The 8,491-nt window shown below is 44.6% G+C and overlaps 1 pseudogene; it reads right to left on the bottom strand.

The window, feature by feature from the left end:
- Positions 1-246: 246 nt before the first annotated feature.
- The window catches only part of LOC137537217 (zinc finger protein 208-like), a 215,944-nt pseudogene continuing 207,699 nt past the window's right edge, over positions 247-8,491 (bottom strand).

Raw genomic sequence — 8,491 nt, 5'->3', positions numbered from 1 at the left:
TGTAACTAGGCTTAGTACTCTCATGTCAGATTATTTCAGGAACTTTTTACGCTTTACAAACCAATGCACTCAGCAACATGAAAGGATTCTGTGTAAATATGTTTTTGTGTGCATCTAGCAAGAAATAAAAGAAGCAATGGAAAAGAACACTTGTGACCATAGCATTTCCCACACTAAACACAAGTGTCCGGTAAGCATTGACTTGTTCAAATGCATTTCCCACACACAGCATATGAATAGGGCTACTTACAAATGCGATATCTCCTTATGTGAAATGAGCTCTTTTCTCTTTGCATAAAAATTCCCACACGCAGCACATGAATAGGGCTTCTCACCAGTGTGTGATCTTTTATGAATGATAAGGTCTGATTTATTTGCATAACGTTTCCCACACTCAGTACATGTATGGGGTTTCTCACCTCTGTGCGATCTCTTATGTTTGAGAAGAACTGCTTTCAGGGCAAAACATTTCCCACACTCATCACATGACTACGGCTTCACACGAGTGTGGGATCTCTCATGCCTGACAAGGTCTGATTTCTGTGCAAAACATTTCTCACACTCAGCACATGTGTGGGGTTTCTCACCAGTGTGTGATCTCTCATGTCGGACAAGATGTGATTTCTGTGCAAAACATTTCCCACACTCAGCACATGAATAGGGCTTCTCATCAGTGTGAGATCTCTCATGTACGTCAAGATGTGATTTTCGAACAAAACATTTCCCACACTCAGCACATGAATAGGTCTTCTCATCAGTGTGAGATCTCTCATGTCGGACAAGATGCGATTTCCGTACAAAACCTTTCCCACACTCAGCACATGAATAGGGCTTCTCACCAGTGTGTGATCTCTCATGTCGGACAAGATGTGATTTCTGTGCAAAACATTTCCCACACTGAGCACATGAATAGGGCTTCACATCAGTGTGAGATCTCTCATGTCGGACAAGATGCGATTTCCGTACAAAACCTTTCCCACACTCAGCACATGGATAGGTCTTCTCATCAGTGTGTGATCTCTCATGTCGGACAAGATGCGATTTCCGTACAAAACCATTCCCACACTCAGCACATGGATAGGGCTTCTCACCAGTGTGAGATCTCTCATGTACAACAAGGTTTGATTTATGACGAAAACATTTCCCACACTCAGCACATGTGTGGGGTTTCTCACCAGTGTGAGTTCTCTCATGCGTGACAAGATGCGATTTCTGTGCAAAACATTTCCCACACTCAGCACATGAGTATGGCTTCTCACCAGTGTGAGATCTCTCATGTGTGACAAGACTTGATTTCTCAGTAAAACATTTCCCACACTCAGCACATGAATAGGGCTTCTCACCAGTGTGAGATCTCTCATGTCTAACAAGATGTGATTTCTGAACAAAATATTTCCCACATGTGGAACAGGAATAAGACCCTCCAGCAGGGGGAGAGCTGTGCTGGGTATGAGGCTCCTCAGAGTTAGACACGTGAGGTGAGTCTGGGGGAATATTTGGGGTCACCAGGATATCTGCAGGAGACTCTTGTCCAGTGACATCATCATCCGTTGTACAGTCTGTGGATACAGAGAGACGAGTCTCTGAGAGGTTCCTGATGCCGGGACTCCGCCCTGCAAATAGAGAAACATCATCACTTCCTGTTAGAGAACTCGGAGGGAAGGAACAATTATCATTAGGGGTGAAAGGAAAGAGGATGGTCGGCACTGCTGTACAACTTCCTTTATTTGGCAATGTGCAGACAAGTAGGCTGTGTGTTACATCATCACCTCACAGTCCATAAGAAGAGACTAAACACGTACCGGTGCGGGGGTGGATAATGGTGGGTGCTGGTTGCTGGGAGCCTGACGGCAGTTTCACACACAAGCGCTTCTTCAGAGGTTATGACAAGGGGGGCGGGGCTGAGGCTATGTCTGCTCTAGTTGGAGAAAGTGCTTACTACTAAAAGTAACCTGCAATCTGAGGGGCGTGTCCGACACCAGGGCTGTGGAGTCGGGTCGAGGAGTCAGAGCAATTTTTGGGTACCTGGATTCGGAGTCAGGAGAAAATGCACCGACTGACTCCTAATGAATTTACACTGTACTTAAAATAGAAAATATGATAAAATGTTCTATTTCTCAGATAATAGTCATCATAAATAATTTATAAATACAGTAATAGCTGTGCTTAGTCCATCAAAAATTAGTTACTTGTGCTGCTTCAGTAAAGCAGTCCCCATATTTTTAAAGTCAGATATACATATCTGATTGTGACTGTATATATGATGTGTACACAGGAATCTCTTATACAGTGGCTTGCAAAAGTATTCGGCCCCCTTGAAGTTTTCCACATTTTGTCACATTACTGCCACAAACATGAATCAATTTTATTGGAATTCCACGTGATAGACCAATACAAAGTGGTGTACACGTGAGAAGTGGAACGAAAATCATACATAATTCCAAACTTTTTTACAAATCAATAACTGCAAGGTGGGGTGTGCGTAATTATTCAGCCCCCTTTGGTCTGAGTGCAGTCAGTTGCCCATAGACATTGCCTGATGAGTGCTAATGGCTAAATAGAGTGCACCTGTGTGTAATCTAATGTCAGTACAAATACAGCTGCTTTGTGACTACCTCAGAGGTTGTCTAAGATAATATTGGGAGCAACAACACCATGAAGTCCAAAGAACACACCAGACAGGTCAGGGATAAAGTTATTGAGAAATCTAAACAAGACTTAGACTACTAAAAGATTTACAAAGCTTTGAACATCTCATGGAGCACTGTTCAAACAATCATTCAGAAATGGAAGGAGTATGGCACAACTGTAAACGTTCATGCAATAACACAGCGCCAGGTTTTATGTTGCTATATGTGTATGTTCAAATCCATCCACATCCAGAGATATGCCCCTTCACTCTGCGTTCCTATAGTGCACAGACAATGCACTCAAACAAAGAAGGAAGCAGAGAAAGTTTCGCTCAGTGGATATATGGAAACTTTTATTTCAAACAAGGCACAGTGGATACAGATATTTAACACTCACATAAAGAGGGTCCCATACGTCTCTTAGATTCGGTGCCCTTCTATAAATTATATTAGGTCTATCAGGTAGCACCTTTGCCAGCTCTGGATCCACCATAAGTATATGCCAGTGTCGCTGTAAAATCTTTTTTATGTCCCTATATTGTATGCTATAATCCATAATCATAGAAACTCTTTGTTCATTTTCTCTTTTTGCTGGCTGTTTGTGGATAACCTCTCCTCTATCATTGTTTTCTATTTCTAGTCGAATTTGATGCGTATGAAATTCTGCTTCCAGTATTACTTATGCGCCATGTGCGACGCATCCTCTGTTTACATTGGTGGAGCGCATATGCGCTTCATTGACGTCACCGGATCCAGTATGGCCGACTACCGGAAGTTACTTCCAGTATGAGCGGCGCTTCGGGAGGTGACAGCAGTTAGACCAAGGAGAGGTAATTATGCTCTATCTATATATTTGTGCCTTAGCCCGCTCGCTCTCGTATCCCCTGATGACGGCGTGAGGCCGAAACTAGTCGGGACGAGAGCGGGCTGGGCACTGCGGACATCATTGCCTGTGTTATTTGGTTCTGAGCACCACTGGAGTGGGAAGCGATATCACCAGTAAAGGGTCCTATGGGCATATGGGACCCTCTTTATGTGAGTGTTAAATATCTGTATCCACTGTGCCTTGTTTGAAATAAAAGTTTCCATATATCCACTGAGTGAAACTTTCTCTGCTTCCTTCTTTGTTTGAGTGCATTGTCTGTGCACTATAGGAACGCAGAGTGAAGGGGCATATCTCTGGATGTGGATGGATTTGAACATACACATATAGCAACATAAAACCTGGCGCTGTGTTATTGCATGAACGTTTATCTAAAAGTGAAGAGGATCTATCCTAACCACAGCAGCGAAGGTGGTTGCCAAGCAACATACAGTTGTGCTTTGTGTTATCATCTAAAGCGCCTCTTACCATATCCTTACTGTATTTATTACAACGGTAAACCTACGAAGACAAGGCCATCCACCTAAACTCACAGGCCGAACAAGGAGAGCGCTGATCAGAAATGCAGTCAAGAGGCCCATGGTGACTCTGGAAGAGCTGCAGAGATCTACAGCTCAGGTGGGGGAATCTGTCCATAGGACAATTATTAGTCATGCACTGCACAAAGTTGGCCTTTATGGAAGAGTGGCAAGAAGAAAGGCATTGTTAACAGAAAAGCATAAGAAGTCCCGTTTGCAGTTTGCCACAAGCCATGTGGGGGACACAGCAAACATGTGGCAGAAGGTGCTCTGGTCAGGTGAGACCAAAATGGAACTTTTTGCCCTAAATGCAAAACGCTAGGTGCAGAAAACTAACACTGCACATCGCTCAGAACACACCATCCCCATTGTCAAATATGGTGGTGGCAGCATCATGCTCTGGAGTTGCTTCTCTTCTGCAGGGCCAGGGAAGCTGGTCAAAGTTGATGGGAAGATGGATGGGGCCAAATACAGGGCAATCTTGGAAGAAAACCTCTTGGAGTCTGCAAAAGACTTGAGACTGGGGTGGAGGTTCACCTTCCAGCAGGACAACGACCCTAAACATAAAGCCAGGGCAACAATGGAATGGTTTAAAACAAAACATATCCATGTGTTAGAATGGTCCAGTCAAAGTCTAGATCTAAATCAAATTGAAAATCTGTGGCAAGATCTGAAAACTGGTGTTCACAAACGCTGTCTATCTAATCTGACTGAGCTGGAGCTGTTTTGCAAAGAAGAATGGGCAAGGATTTCAGTCTCTAGATGTGCAAAGCTGGTAGAGACATACCCTAAAAGACTGGCAGCTGTAATTGCAGCAAAAGGTGGTTCTACAAAGTATTGACTCAGTGGGCTGAATAATTACGCACACCCCACTTTGCAGTTATTGATTTGTAAAAATTGTTTGGAATAATGTATAATTTTCGTTCCACTCCTCACATGTACACCACTTTGTATTGGTCTTTCACGTGGAATTCCAATAAAATTGATTCATGTTTGTGGCAGTAATGTGACAAAATGTGGAAACCGTCAAGGGGGCCGAATACTTTTGCAAGCCACTGTATATATATATATATATATATATATATATATATATATATATATATATACTAAATAACATCTACGCTGTAAGAATAAAGCCTGATGTGTAGCTGTGTCACTAATAGAGATGGTAAATGAGATGGAAATAATTCTGCGTTGATGCTGGTTTATGCAAATGTACTCCCTTTGCTAATGATATCAAATAATTTAATATTTTGTTAAAATTTGGTTTGGTGACTACGAATTAAAGGCAGTGTTCTCCCCAGGGCTAATTAGGTGGGCGGCCTGCCGTCTGTTTTCAGTCCCCGTCCGCCTGAGCTGCCCCATATGTCAACTTTGGGGTGCCCAGCAGGAGTTTCCTGAATATTAGTGATGCGCGGCCACCGGGCGCTCGATACGGCAACCGCCATCTTGTGGGCGGCGCTCGCTGCTAGTAAGCCCTAGCCTGCAGCTATGGACTGTGGCTGAGCTGTTGTCACAACAATGCCCCCTGCCTAATCGCGCAACACAGCGGCCATCTTGTGGGTGGCACTCGCCGCTGGTAATCTTCAGCATGAGGCTGAGCTGTCGGGGGGAAAACCGCCCCCTGCCCAATCACCTGGCAGGGGATGTGTAATTGCATTCAAACAGCAGGGGGCTTAAAACGGTGTCCTCAGCCTGGTTCGCTTGCCCCTGCTCTCTTTCTGCCATCCAGGAGTTCTAGGAGAGAAGCTGTGAGTGCCCCAGTATGATCTGTTTCAGCAGACAAAAGTATCATGTTTATAGGTATAGATTATTCACTTGTCAGCAGGTTTGTTTTTGGTTTTCCTGCATTTGCTGACAGCCTGAACTCTGACAGGATAACATTAACTTGTCATTCACATATTTTGTTCAGGAACTACCCAGATTGGATTGTAATCATATCTGTATGTGCCTTTTTCAAGCACTCAGTATGTTGTGGACCACAGCTTCAGTGTGTCCTGTAAAAGTGGAAGTAACACTTGTTCAATTTAGTGTACGAGATGAACCGCTAGTCACCTTAAATGTATGGGATGTACCGTTATCTGTGTTTCATGTATCAGATGTACCGTTAGCCGCCTTTAATGTATTGGATGTACGGTTGTCTGCCTTTCATGTTTGGGATGTACCGTCTGCCATGTTTCATCTTCGGGAGGAAGCATTTGCCGCCTTTCATGTGTGGGATGTACCGTTTGCTGCGTTTCATGTTGGGGAGGTAGCATTTGCTACACTGCACCCCCCCCCCCCCCCCAATGAAATCCAACACCACCCGGCGACTTTTTCATGCCACCCGGCTGGAAAAAAATTCTGGGGAGAACACTGAAAGGGTACCTGAGACGGATGAAAATAAAAGTTTTATACATACCTGGGTCTTCCTCCAGCCCCCTTCAGACTAATCAGTCCCTCGCTGTCCTCCTCCGCCACCTGGATCTTCTGCTGTGGGTCCAGGCACTTGAGCCCATCGGATGCAGTGCGCATGCACAAGCTCTGCTGACAAGAACATACTACACCTGCGCAGCACTATTGTGCAGATGCAGAATGCTCCTGGCTGTGGAAGCAGCACGCGGCTGGACTGCGCTGCCTGGCTGAATTACCGGGACTCATAGCAGAAAATTCAGGTGGCGAAGAAGGACAGCGAGGGACCGATTAGCCTGAAGGGGTCTGGAGGAAGCCCCAGGTATGTATAAAACTTTAATCTGTCTAAGGTTTACTTTAAGTTACACAGTAGTACTATACTCTCCATATGCACTCCCCACAGAGCTGCAGAGAATCAACTGAGAATGTTGTGCACATTAAACACAGAGGTGTTGTCTATCACCCATAAACCTGGTTCAGATTGTGCATGAAGAATGTGTAATAGAGGAAGAATCCCCTCATTCCCCTGCGGAGTACCTGCACATCACTCTTACATGTACCCCCAGTTACATTGTCTAGGGCCTGATCCATGCTCAGATTGTACATGAAGAATGTGTAATAGAGGAAGAATCCCCTCATTCCCCTGCGGAGTACCTGCACATCACTCTTACATGTACCCCCAGTTACATTGTCTAGGGCCTGATCCATGCTCAGATTGTACATGAAGAATGTGTAATAGAGGAAGAATCTCCTCATTCCCCTGCAGAGTACCTGCACATCACTCTTACATGTACCCCCAGTTACATTGTCTAGGGCCTGATCTATGCTCAGATTGTGCATGAAGAATGTGTAATAGAGGAAGAATCTCCTCATTCCCCTGCAGAGTACCTGCACATCACTCTTACATGTACCCACAGTTACATTGGCCTCAATTCACCAGACGTTACTGACCTATTTATCTCATGGGAGGTAATTTACCTCCTGTGATATCTCCAAATAGCAATTTTCCAGAAGTATATGGTGAAATATCGATAGAGAGAAATCCATGCGATAAATAGGTGATAGTCGTTATTTTTTCTCAAAATCACAATTCACCAGGGAAAAAAGGCGGTGTGGCCATTCGGTTTTTTTTTTATCTATTTATCCCCTGAATGTACCTGGAGATATCTGGTTTTTCTCACAGCTGCTGCAGCTCACTCTGCAGCTAGTTTACTAGCAGCACACAGTAACAGCCTATACTGTACATATTTCAGGCACCAGAGAGCAGCACACACTGCAACTAGTGTACTAGCAGCACACAGTAACAGCCTATACTGTGCATATTTCAGGCACCAGAGAGCAGCACACACTGCAGCTAGTTTACTAGCAGCACACAGTAACAGTCTACACTGTACATATTTCAGGCACCAGAGAGCAGCTCACTCTGCAGCTAGTTTACTAGCAGCACACAGTAACAGCCTATACTGTGCATATTTCAGGCACCAGAGAGCAGCTCACTCCGCAGCTAGTTTACTAGCAGCACACAGTAACAGCGTATACTGTACATATTTCAGGCACCAGAGAGCAGCACACACTGCAGCTAGTGTACTAGCAGCACACAGTAACAACCTATACTGTGCATATTTCAGGCACCAGAGAGCAGCTCACTCTGCAGCTAGTTTACTAGCAGCACACAGTAACAGCGTATACTGTACATATTTCAGGCACCAGAGAGCAGCACACACTGCAGCTAGTGTACTAGCAGCACACAGTAACAACCTATACTGTGCATATTTCAGGCACCAGAGAGCAGCTCACTCTGCAGCTAGTGTACTATCAGCACACAGTAACAGCCTATACTGTACATATTTCCAGGCCCCAGAGAGTAGCACACTCTGCAGCTAGTTTACTAGCAGCACACAGTAACAGCATATACTGTACATATTTCAGGCACCAGAGAGCAGCTCACTCTGCAGCTAGTTTACTAGCAGCACACAGTAACAGCCTATACTGCGCATATTTCAGGCACCAGAGAGCAGCCCATTTACAATATTAAGCATTTACAATATTAAGTGGATGGGTGAAACGAA

Source organism: Hyperolius riggenbachi, chromosome 10, assembly GCF_040937935.1.
Source record: "Hyperolius riggenbachi isolate aHypRig1 chromosome 10, aHypRig1.pri, whole genome shotgun sequence".
Taxonomy (NCBI): Eukaryota; Metazoa; Chordata; class Amphibia; order Anura; family Hyperoliidae; genus Hyperolius; species Hyperolius riggenbachi.
Note: the sequence above shows the minus strand (reverse complement) of the source record. Positions and strands in the feature narration are given on the sequence as shown.